Here is a 13,160-nt window from a genome sequence, read left to right on the forward strand (position 1 = left end):
ATTTGTACAATATTTGTGAAAATTTACACATTGAAACACAAAGAGTAAAGGGGAGAATATAGTGTCAATTAACAACAATTTAAAAATGCACGAAATTAACGGATAATATCAAATATAGAACCATTAACAGAATTAACTCTGTGATTCGTTTTCTCCATTCATTTTTCTTCCTTTATTTTCATGATTACATCATCACCGAATTTCACCACTGGTGATAATCTTCGTTTAGCACTATCCGATTGGAACTCAGTCTTGTAAATCAAACATATTAAAAATACTAAAAGGATCGGGCGGGAATCGAACCCGGGCCAGGAAAGTGGCAAATCACAACGTTAACCATTCACCTAAAGCGTTACTTACTTTGACTCGCCTACATAAAGAGTATTTTCTGTTCGCTCAAAACAGTAGCTTGTTTATAGTCAAATTGATTGCCAAAGGACAGGAATTTGGAATATGTGGAATCCCTACATTCACTCCCTATGGGAAAGTAAATGGAAATGTACAATATTACAGGAATAATAAAATCAAGTGGAATTATGCCGGTGCAAATACTTTTATACTACCATACAGAATGAAATTAATCAATATTTGAGCTTATTGGGTTGACAATGTTTCCAACCTCGTACAAAGTGGTTGCTAACTTGGTTTTCAAATAACAGTAGACGTCCACACTTTAGCCTATGATTGCTGACATCAAAACATTAATTAATATGGGACACTGTCTTCCAAAGTTTATATGTGGCATAAATGGAAGCTAAGTCAAAAACCTCATCGTCACCACCCGGCGGGAGGTCACGTGGTTCGTTTTTTTTACGGTAATCAATACGTCCACGTCTCATATAGTTTTGCTGTTGAAAGGGACGTTAAACTTCAAATTTCAAATGAACTCAATTCATTAAGAACAATCCTGAGTTAAATATCAACTTGAAAACATACGTTCAAAATGAAAATTATTCATCCTCCTGATATATATATATATATATAGTGTGTCTGAGAGAGAGAGGGAGAAGAATAAATATGGTTGTATTTTTCGTATGGCGGTGGATTAGTGTTAGAGCGTTCACATCTGGTGCATTGGATTCTTGGTTCGATCCCAGATTTGTGGTGGAGAAACACTATGTGCGTGGTTTTTATCGGGGTTCCCCTGTTTCCTCCCACTTTCTTCGTTCCACAATCTTCATTCATTCCTCATCATCACCGTCTCCCCGTCTCCTTTACCTAGCAGACATATGCATGGGGCGTCTAACTTAAAGATTTAATTTCATTTCATTGAAAAATTAGTATCATTCATAACCTGCATCTTTATAAAGCAAATTGAACAATCATATAGATGTATAATGCTTAAAATTCAATTAAATTGCAATTTCAGTAATCTGCAATATCTTGGGTTTCTCATTTATTTACATGAAATGTTTAGTTATTTTATACTTTATAGTAATTAAGATAAAATGGAATCCCACGGTTATGCCGATCCCACGGTTATGTCGGTTAGTCTAAAGGAGACGGTTATTATAAGAAATGAATGAAATGATGGAATGAACAAAGTGTGAGGAAACGGGAGAACCCCGAGGAAATCCACGAGCACGGTGTTTGTTTACCACAAAGTCGATATTAGCTGCTATATAAGACACACTTATCTATACCTTTGGTGTGAGAGGCCCTAGTTCGATTCCGGTGGGAAATCATATGGTTCGGATTCCATGTTAATCACTCCCGTCTCAAATAGCCTCGCTGCTGAAAAGAACGCTAAACTCGAATTCAACTCAACTAAATAATTATCTATACATTGAATTAATTAGTAAATCGGTATTGTTATCATAAGAGCAAGTTTATGAAAATAAAATGTATAATAATCTTTGTATACAAAATAGTTTGCGTAATGTTGTAATGCCCAACTAGGGTTACAATAGTGGAGAGTTCAAGCAGTCAATACCATCATTCTAATTATTTCACTTCAATGTTCATGTTCCTAAAGTTGTGCCCGAAATGCATTGATATACAAGCAAAAGCAAGCAAATAGTCGCTGCTCAGACTGTGAAGAAAGGACTACTAACGAAGCTGTAGACTCCGGGTACGAATGTCGCCGTGGTCATAATTGTTCATAGTCGGAATTTAATTGCTACGAAGCATATTTTTACTTTGCCGAAGCATTTAAATCTCTTCTATTTCTAACGGTAGGTTCTATTCCAATCAGTATGTGCAGTTGGTTGCTCCAACAGCTCATGAAAACTATTTTTTTATTTGCTAACAGCCAGAATCCTTAATATATGTTGTTTGACTTAAAGTGAGCACTGCACAACTGTTTAGTATTTTGTTCCACTTTCCTTCAGGCAATTTTTACACGTTAACAGACAATATTGTACTGACGTTGTAAATGCCTCGCTGCTGAAAGGGACGTTAAACTCTACAATGAAATGTAATCTTTGAGTTCTCCGTCCCACGAATATGTCAGCTAGGCTAAAAGAGACGGTGATGATGGGAAATAAATAAAAAGGTGGAATGAAAAAATTGAGAGAACCCCGACGAAACCAACGCACACGGTATTTGTCAACCACAAAGTTCACTTGGCGCGAGCTGAGATAGAATGCACCAGACGTGAACGCTCTACCACTGAGCCACTATGGCCTGGTTTAATTTCTACATGTCTAACATGTAATACTTCCCAAATGTAACACTCCGATTTTGATAAAATTTAGCAGGTAGGTACTACACATAAACGAATACGTGTTTTTTTTTTAATTTTCTGCGAAAAAAACTGTTTTAGGGGCCAAAAGCTCCCACCCAAAATTTTGAAAGTTGACGTCCGAAAGGCAAGAAGAATTGGACCGAAGTGAATGACCTTGTGGACAGATATTCTAGACGTAAAATGAGGGAAAACGTGCTTCACATTTTCCTGGAAAAAACAGCTGGATCAGGTACGGACCACTCCAAAATTTTGATCACGAAATATCAAAATTGGTAATAACAGTTTGTCAGAAGTGCCTAACGAAAATGAAGAATTGCAAGAAACTTTGTATAGGGACAATACGCAGAAACAAAACAAATACGTTTTGTTTATATTTTGTGTGGGGAAATGGTTTTATGGGCAAAAGCACCCACTCGAAAGTTTGATAGTTGACGCCCGAAAGGCAAGAGTTGACCAAAGTGAGTGAAGTTGTGTACAGATATTGTAGACGTAAGATGAGGGAATAAGTGATTCTAATTTTCCTGAAAATAATAATAATAATAATAATAATAATAATAATAATAATAATAATAATAATAATAATAATAATAATAATAATAATAATAATAATATATTTATTTTAGTGCCATGAACAGCCAGATAGCAAAAATACAGCACTTAGTCATAGAACTAAGGGTTATAACACACATCTTACATTCCTCTTAATTTTAATAATACATTTGTTTCGACGATAGTAGGTCATTGTCTAACTTATAATATATACATAATTTTGTGACTTGTATCTTATCTGGATAAACATAATTACTTCATTATTCATTAAAATAGTTAGTCAATTTTCTTCAAAGTGTCCTTAAAACAAGGATACCGTCAAACATTCAGATATACTATATAAAATATACATACCTTACATAAAATAATAATAATAAATCGGTTGGGTGGACCGAAGAGTTGGGTGACGGAAAGAGTGGATCGAAGCGAATGAAATTGTGTGTAGATATTATATATTTAAAATAAGGCCTATCGTGTTCAACATGTGTCCTCATCCGATTTCTTCAAATTTGGTACATCAACAGTAAGCACAAACAGTGTAGCGTATTTTATAGTATTTCGGGAGGCACCCTTAATCCTTGCAATGTTTCTCCACATAAATAGAAAGACATGTCACTTATTACCTATTTACTGTTGATGAGCCGCATTCGAAGCAAATCGGATGCGGACACTTGGGAAACACGAGATACCTTATTTAACATATGGAATACCTACACACAATTTCATTTGCTTCGGTTCACTCCTTTCTGCGTTACTACTGTAACATTTAGCTTTCTGGGAGGTGCCTTAGCTCCCAAAACAGTATTAGGGCCAAGCGCCCTCCGAATTGCACTTTTTATATTTCGTAATCAACGGTTTAGAAGGTCTGTGTCCCGCCCAACTTTTTTTTAAGGAAATTTCGAAACAGTATTTCCTTATATCACGTCTACAATATATCTGTACAGTTTCATTGACTTTCGATCCACTTCTTATTGCCTTTCCGGCGTCAAATTTCAAAATTTTTGGGTGAGGGCTTTTGCCCCCAAAACCGTTGTTAAGTAGAAAATAAAAAAAATCCGTATTCGTTAAATTTCGTTGCAGTTCTGCATGTCATTTAAGCACTTCTGACATACTATTATTAGCCATTCTGATATTTCATGATGACATTTTTGAAGGGGTCCCTGTCCCAACCAACCGTTTCTCTATAGGAGAATATGAAACACGTATTCCCTCGTTTTAAGTGTGCAATATCTCTGCAAAATTTCATTCACTTCGGTGCACTTCTTCTTGATTTTCGGGCGTTAACTTCCAAAGTTTTGAGTGAGGGCTTTTGCCGCTAAACCCGTTTTTCTGTAGAAAATAAAAAAACACATATTCGTTTATTTTATGTGTAGTATCTACCTGAATGTTTTTGTCAAAATCGGAGTATTACATTAGGGTGCAGCGTTTTACCACTTTTTTTTCGGAACGAAATGTTATACGTGGCAAAAGTGGCCCACTCACGTGGACATTACAGGTATAGATTTTTTTTCAAATCGCATAGTATCTTCTGTGGGAACTATTGCCTCAAAGTTTCAAAATTTCACTGAAAATTAGAAAAAATACCGAAGTTTTTCATAAATTTTAGTTATGTTAAAGTAAACATTTTTTTGGTTAAATACATGTTAGTTGCTTAGAAAACTGACATTCAAGTATAAAAGTTCCAGTTGTGTGCCCTTGGGGGGATAGGGATGCCTCCTCTGGGGCCAGGAAAGGGGGCAAATTCAGTACATTTAAGCGGTTGTGCAGGTCCTCACTCACCTGGCCATATAGCCTGTCCAAGCGTCCCAGAGTCTACCACGTGGAGGTGGCTGCACCCAGGGCTAGTGCGTAAGCCCTGCCCAACCAACCAACCATATATAGGGACGGATGAACTAATCCAATTCGTCACTGTCAGAAAAATTTCACAAATTGCAATTTAGACACAGATTGCATAGAAAGTAAGGTTGACCTCATTATCCCGTCCTTAGCCTTAGTGCCACATACTCGAGAGGCTGCTTCAGTGACTAATTTCACTATCCGTTCTACTGCCACCGTGTGGCATGGATAGACGGTGAAGGACTATTCTGGCACAGTGTTGTCAGAAAGTGAAAGTTTGTCTATGAGCTATTTATTTGATACCGTCCTTAGAACTGGTGGTACAGTTATTGAAACATCGGCGCTTTCCCAAAAGATCATTTCAGTATAATCTTTCGCCTCAAGATTCAGTCTGGGAATGGTGTTATATATAATAGTGTTATGAAGATTCTCTTCTTCGTGTTTTCGAGCACTAAGAATCTTATGTAATGCATCTTGTGGGACAGCAAGTAGACCATCAATCATCATGGCGAAAAGAACATTCTCTGGGAGTGTGAGAAATGCATCCGTCTGAATGGATGAACGGATTACAACCTGGTATTCATTTGAGACCTATGAATAGTCTCAAAAATGTGACTAGGACAATTAGGAATGGAGGACTTGAGATAAGTATATCAGATCTTTACTGAGTTTTCTGAGCTCTTCTGACTATCATGAGGTAAGTCACATTTTATTGGTTTGAATGACACCACTGGAAGCTTTTCACAGTCAGATATTTTTGAACCTATGGGATCTGTGTAAGAATATGGGCTTGAATTAGCGCCAATATGCGTGAAGAGAGCTCGGAAAGGCAGTTCATTAAAATGGAAGAGAAAAATAACATGTTAGTTCCTTTAATTTTCGACGAATACCTTCCTTCCAACCAGTGGTTCATGATGTACTCAAAAATAGCAGTGGTCTTGCCATGGCCAGAGCCAGAGGATGGTGTCACTTCACCAACGTATTGAGAGTTAGGTTCAGCCACAAGTGATAAGTGCTCTTCTCTAACGATGCCTGTGTGTGTGTTAGTGTCTTCTCTTTGACCATCAAAGTATAGGCTTTTAATGGGATCATCATTTCTAGAACTTACTTTTAAATTCCGAGCAACTTTAAGTTTCGCACGACTTATTTTGCTCCTGTCCACAACTAAAGCATAGTTATGTTGCTGATTGTTGAGAGGTTATAATTCCAGCCTTTAAAGGCGCCTAAAGCACAGTTGATGTTATATGTGCCACGGCCCTTTCGTTTACATTGTATCACTGAGCAATCATAGAAGTTACAGTCAAATCTAGCTTCGGTTTAGATGTTCTGTCTCTGGGTTTGATCTCTTCCTCAGAAGACCTTTCCTCTGCTTTCTCTCTAAGGTCTGCTTCATTGTCACTGAAGTCATTTTTGTGATATAATAAATAATATTGACTTTTGTTTAAAAAATACAGAATTTTCTGTGAAAATAGTGTTTAGCAAACTATAATCTGCAACGGTCAATTCATATAAGCTGAAGGCAACAGTAACCAAACATAGCGCTTGAGAACTGGCGCCGAATTTCAAGCGTATCAGGCTCGTTCCTGATAGTGACGCTGAGTTACGCAGATCGAGACAGGAGAAGGGCGTTGCAGTATTGTGAGGTGGAGGGGTGGGAGTGTCAGGGTGAAAAATAACAATGCTCTGCTTCCACTACGAAACACCAGTAGAAGGAAAAGTCAAGCGCGAAAATAGCTGTAGAAACGCTTAATTATACTGAATTTGCCCCTTTGCCGGCCCCAGAGTAGGCACCCCTATTCCACCGCAGGGGCATTTAACTGGCATTTTTTGAGACTTGAATGTCAGTTTTCATAGCATCTGGCATGTATAAATCGAAAAATATGTTTACTTTAACATAACTAAAATTAATGAACAATTTTGGTATTTTTTATAATTCTCAGTGGAAGTTTGAAACTTTGAGGCAATAGTTCTCACAGAAGATATTATCTGATTTGAAAAAAAAAATCTAGACCTGTAATGTGCATGTGAGTGAGCCACTTTTGCCAGGTATTACGTTTGGTTCCGAAAAAAAAAAGTGGCAAAACGACCCACCCTAGTGTTACACTTGGGAAGTATTACCTGTCATACAAAACTAGTCACCACTTGTATTTTCTCCGCTCCTGCTTCTATATTTGACACCAATCACTTCGTTCCATTCACAATGGCTTTTGTCTTTCTAACGTTTCTTTTCATCTTATATACTAGCACGTGTGCTTTTGTTGTACGGCATCTCGAGTTCGATTCCCGCTCGGAGATTTTTAACTGTTTTTAATGATTTTGTGTTTGTATCCCTGTCGTTGATGGTTATTGGAAATAAGTGTAAAATGTGTATACCGAGTAGAAAATAAAGACAAGTTACTGAGATACGTTCGGGGAATCAGTTAACTTAAAGAAAAAAATGTTCTAAAGCGCTTGCGCGTATATCGCTCTTAAAGGTTAGTTCGAGTCCCATAGAAATAAGATTTGTCTCGAAGTTTCTCTTTGTGTTTCTATTGGATTCGAAAAAATAGAACTTCGAATAGAGACGTCATGGAATTCATTTATTGACTAAGCCAGAAATTCTGAAAAAGATAACGACTATGATTTTATTATCAATAAAACTATTATTATTATTATTATTATTATTATTATTATTATTATTATTATTATTATTATTATTATTATTATTATTATTATTATTATTATTATTACGAAGTTTAAAATGAGGCGATGCAGCATTTACGTAAACTAAATGATAATTTATTTGATAATATTCACTAGTCCATCATATATTTGCGAGAGTTTCCTTTGGGAAATGAAGTGTATACAACATTGAATAATAAAAATATTAAAATAAGAATATATTATTAAAAATATTGATTAAGTAATTGCAGTTAAACATGCCTTTCCAGTAAGAATTATATAGAGAGGAAATTTGCTTTAAAGTGCAATCCACACGACAATTCGAGTTTTAATCCGACTAGAAAGCGATAACTTACACGATAATATTTACTGCATTACTTCTATAATTCTTTACTCTTGTACGTATTATAATTCTCTTCAAGTTACGATTTTGCCATTTCAAAACGTGGAACGGCAAATGAATGTAATATTCTATTTGTTAAGAAAACCTTTAAAACAATGGTGACTTCAGGGGTGACCTGAGGGAAAATTTGAGACACTGTCGCCCTAAAAAATTTCCCCCTTCGAAGCCATATCTTCGATCATACTCAAAGTGAACTAATAGCTGTTTTGCGTCCTTCATATACTGACAATCCCCCAGGAAGAGTCTTCTGAAATAACCAATGCCTATAAATAGTTTTTCATTAGAAATCAAAGGATAATAATGAAATATTGAACATAATTTATATTTTGTTTTCAGCTATTTATTTTAGATTTGCAATTCATATAATGTTTCGTTCTAATCGAATTTGAAAGAAAAGTAGTTGCCAAAGACTTATTCAATGAAATGTTCTCAGTCCTCTGGTGTAAATAGGAACACTACAAAAAAAGTACGAATTCTACTTACAAAGTTTGAACACATAAACTTCTGATTGACAGATTATTCACTCAAACTGCTCGCCACACAATGTCTCCCCAATGTCTCGTTTGACTTTTGTATAACGTGGTTTTCTGCCACAAACTTACGATCATATTTATATTCATGAGCATTCTGATAATTTACCAGTTCTATTATCGAACTACTTTACACTTTAGCAATCTTATTTCATCATAATATCTTCGTGATTATTTTTGTCGTTTTCTTTACAAAGGAACATACTCGTAAATTGTTTATATTAGTCCATGTGAACATTTTCAAATTAGCTGAAGTGGTTTGAACACATGCGTTTACATTTAAACCAACAAATGAACAGATGTGGTCTCACAGTAATGCTAACAAACTAGTTATAGGGGCTTATTGCTGAATAAAATAAAATGAAGTTTCTACTTTTATGTTCCACGAGTAGGTAAAAGGAGACGGATAATTAATGAAAGTGAATGATTCTAAAAGAATTGGTGGAATGATCATGTGGGAGGAAACGTCTGAATCGCGAGAGAAACCACGGACAAAATGTTTTCCATCACAAATCCATATGGCTTGAATTCGAACCTGCTACTACTCACACTAGAGGTGAGCACTCCGCTATTTGTCCACTGTGTCTTGATATTTTATGTCGGTGATTTATGTCATGACGAGTAATGAACACAATATTCTGTTACAATGAGTGAAACAATAAAAGAGAAGTCAATCTACTGGACGAAACTTAACAAAGGCTGAATACTTAAAACGTTTTCTTATATATATATATATATATATATATATATATATATATATATATATATATATATATATATCGGGTGTTGCAAAATAAGTGTTACACCTCTTGGGAGGTGAATCCTGCTACTGAGACAAGAAAAAAGTTATCTTGAACTTTCGGCTATCGGACATAGTTTCAGATCTACAAGGTGCCGAAAGCGTGGGAAAATGACTTTCGGACGCCAATAGTTCGGAAACTATCCAACGTAAAGAGGGCGGGTAAAAAATTCACTGAAGAAGTCATACCTGCTGTATTGAATTTTGCATGTTTCACAATCCTACCATGCACGCGCAAGGGATTCCCCAAAGGAACGTAGGGAGTCCCGAATAATCTGCTAAATGCAAATCGGTTCTAAATGGATATGAATTGATAAGGTTTCTACCAGGTAACAATAATTCGTTTGTATTAAGTCGATATTTGGAACAAATACAAGATGGCGGACACTTTGATGCATGTTATGTGTGGTTGCATAATCGCCAGGTACGGATGCTGGCCAACAGTGAAGTTCTGAGTATTAAGTGTAGCGAATTTGTACTCAAATGCTCTAGAAAGACATCTGGAGTGTCGGTAGAGCGCAACACATGGAGCAGAGTGATTCACATGTGTGGAAACACGTAACGAAAAATGCCCAGAAATGCACTCATACTCAGTAACCGTGAGTTCAAAACGTCGGAAATGCAAGGATTAGTGTCAAGAACATGAAAGTCAATTTACCAATAATATTCCCTCAAACCGACGCAATATGATGTACACGGTTGCATACCAATAAGGATGCAACAACTGAGGACAAGTTGAAATTGTGCAAAGGAACTCACTAAGAAACTGGGTAAACTAAATGAATGTCTCTAGTGAGATCACATGATCGATATTGAAATGCGAACAATTTGTGTATTGATATCGATATGTAGCTAGTGGAGAAATATCAACATGTGCCACTACTGCTGGGCACCACGTGGGAAAAATAGGAAAATAACTACTCGGGTCTTGAATCTGAGGCCGTGGGCTCCCAGTCGGATTGGAAACTGCGACCACGCGAGCAAAAGCGAGCGCTCTAGCCCCGGGACTCGACGGAGCCTGAGTTTTTCTGTATACATTTCATTTGTTCGCTTTGTTTGGCAAGCGTTCTTGTACAGCCTCCCGACATGTTTGTGTGTTACATTTTCTTACTACTACTGCACAGTTGTAAACAATCAGAGCTTTAACACGTTTCTTCCTATTTCTCATGTCGTTTTATTTTCCATGTGTATGGTGTTCCAGCTGTAGTGTTACATGTGCCAAATTGGTTCATTTTCGTCTTTGTCTTGGCATATGTACTGTGTGTAAGATACATATTTCTGGAGGTATTTGATATCGAGTACGTCATATGTCCCAGAAGACGTGAGACATGATACAAGTTTGTAATTTTCACGCTCTATCACAATTTGAACCATGGATTAAGAGATTTCTTTTCATGTGTGTCCACTGTGGGACAATGTCCAAAACAAAGTGGGACATTAATACAATCTTGTTCTAGTTACATTCTACCAAAAAGTGCACCAGATGTAATAGCAGAATGTACAAAGTTATTTTCCTAGTTTTCGCATGTGAGACGGTGTCCCAGCAGTGGTGGGACATGTCGACATTTGTCCATTAGCTACATGACGATATCAACACACACATTGGCCACATTTCAATATCGATCATGCGATCCCACTAGAGACATTCATTTAGTTTTCCAAGTTTCTTAGTGAGTCCCTTTGCACAATTTCAACTTGTCCTCAGTTGTTGCATCCTTATTGGTATGCAACCGTGAACATCATATTGCGTCGGTTTGAGGGAATATTATTGGTGAATTAGTTTTCATGTTCCTGACGCTAATCCTTACATTTCCGACGCTTTGAACTCACGATTACTGAGTATGAGTGCATTTCTGGGCATTTTTCATTACGTGCTTCCACAAATGTGAATCACTCTGCTCCATCTGTTGTGCTCTACCGACACTCCAGATGTCTTTCTAGAGCATTTGAGTACAAATTCGCTACACTTAAAACTCAGAACGTCACTGTTGGCCAGCATTCGTACCTGGCGATTATGCAACCACACATAACATGCATCAAAGTGTCCGCCATCTTGTATTTGTTCCAAATATCGACTTAATACAAACGAATTATTGTTACCTGGTAGAAACCTTATCAATTCATATCCATTTAGAACCGATTTGCATTTAGCAGATTATTCGGGACTCCCTACGTTCCTTTGGGGAATCCCTTGCGCGTGCATGGTAGGATTGTGAAACATGCAAAATTCAATACAGCAGGTATGACTTCTTCAGTGAATTTTTTACCCACCCTCTTTACGTTGGATAGTTTCCGAACTATTGGCGTCCGAAAGTTATTTTCCCACGCTTTCGGCACCTTGTAGATCTGAAACTATGTCCGATAGCCGAAAGTTCAAGAGAACTTTTTTTTGTCTCAGTGGCAGGATTCACCTCCCAAGAGTTGTAACACTTATTTTGCAATACCCGATATATATATTTTACTTGTGGACCTCAGAACACAGAACACAATACTTTCACGATATAATATTTTGCAACTCTGCTACCATATACCAAACATTAATCCTCTCAGAGGTGAGGGCAGGCTTGTAGCCACCCCAAACATGTAAGGGGGGCCTGTAGAAGTTAGAGGGGTTAATCCAACAATATTATAGTTCATCACCATATTATGATCTATTTCCAAGCCTACCTTGCAAAGTTTAGGGGGCAGTAAAACATTAGGGGGCAGTCTCCCGAAGATACTGGCCTATCTGAAGGGAAGAAAACATAAATAAACTTATGTTTTTATACTTAGAACACTATTTCGTGTGAGATTACTGAAAAGAAAAAGCTAAAGTTGTTATGTAACAACATACATAACACACAATGAATTTCTGTCAATATTCCTCTTGTTCAGGCTCGAAAAATCCTGGAGGCCAGTTAGTCAAGCTCATTGGAAATAGGAGACTGGCTCATAAAAAAGTTAAATCAAAAATAAAATTATGAAGGCCATATATGAAATGGTATTACTATGGTGCCTAAGTTTGAGAACCGATGCCTAGGTCAGAAGAAAAATTCTCGAGCACTTATATAGTTTTATGATGGTCTTTTGGCAGCCTTAAAGTCTGTCTGCATCTATTCGCTACAGCTTTCTTCAGCTTCAAACCACCGCGGTGACCACAAAAGCATTTCTTTTGTAGAAATATATGAAAGTAAAGCGCTATATAATACGATTCTTGTAGCATAATACGATTAGAATAGTTGTATCAATGGTGTGGGGTGACCGATTGCTAATATGCAGAGTAAATAGTAGAAAAATGAAAGAATGTAATAGAATATCAATATTTATCAAGGAGCTATGAGCTTTTTGGTGCATAAAGTGCTTATTTGTAGCTTTAGAATAATAGCATGGAAATTAACGACAAATTTCAAAATAAAGGCTTAGATATTCTCAATCTGCGCATGAACTGATATAGTGATTAGGCTCTATGGTTTTTGGGGTAATACAATAGTAAAGTAATCCTCCTTAAGTGTATAAGTACCAAAATATTTGTAATGATAGAACATTACAAATTACCATTAATGTACTTCAAGATAGGAAAATAGGTCCTATTAACACTTTACGTTTATATAAAGTAAGTGTATTACTCATTTTCCATTTTTCCTTTCACTATTCTACTGAATTTATTTGTAGTTTGCAGTGAGAAACTGTAACATGAAAAAATTCCCTGAAGTTTCT

The sequence above is a fragment of the Thermobia domestica genome, chromosome 1, assembly GCF_964235325.1.
Source record: "Thermobia domestica chromosome 1, izTheDome1.hap1.1, whole genome shotgun sequence".
NCBI classification, from domain to species: domain Eukaryota; kingdom Metazoa; phylum Arthropoda; class Insecta; order Zygentoma; family Lepismatidae; genus Thermobia; species Thermobia domestica.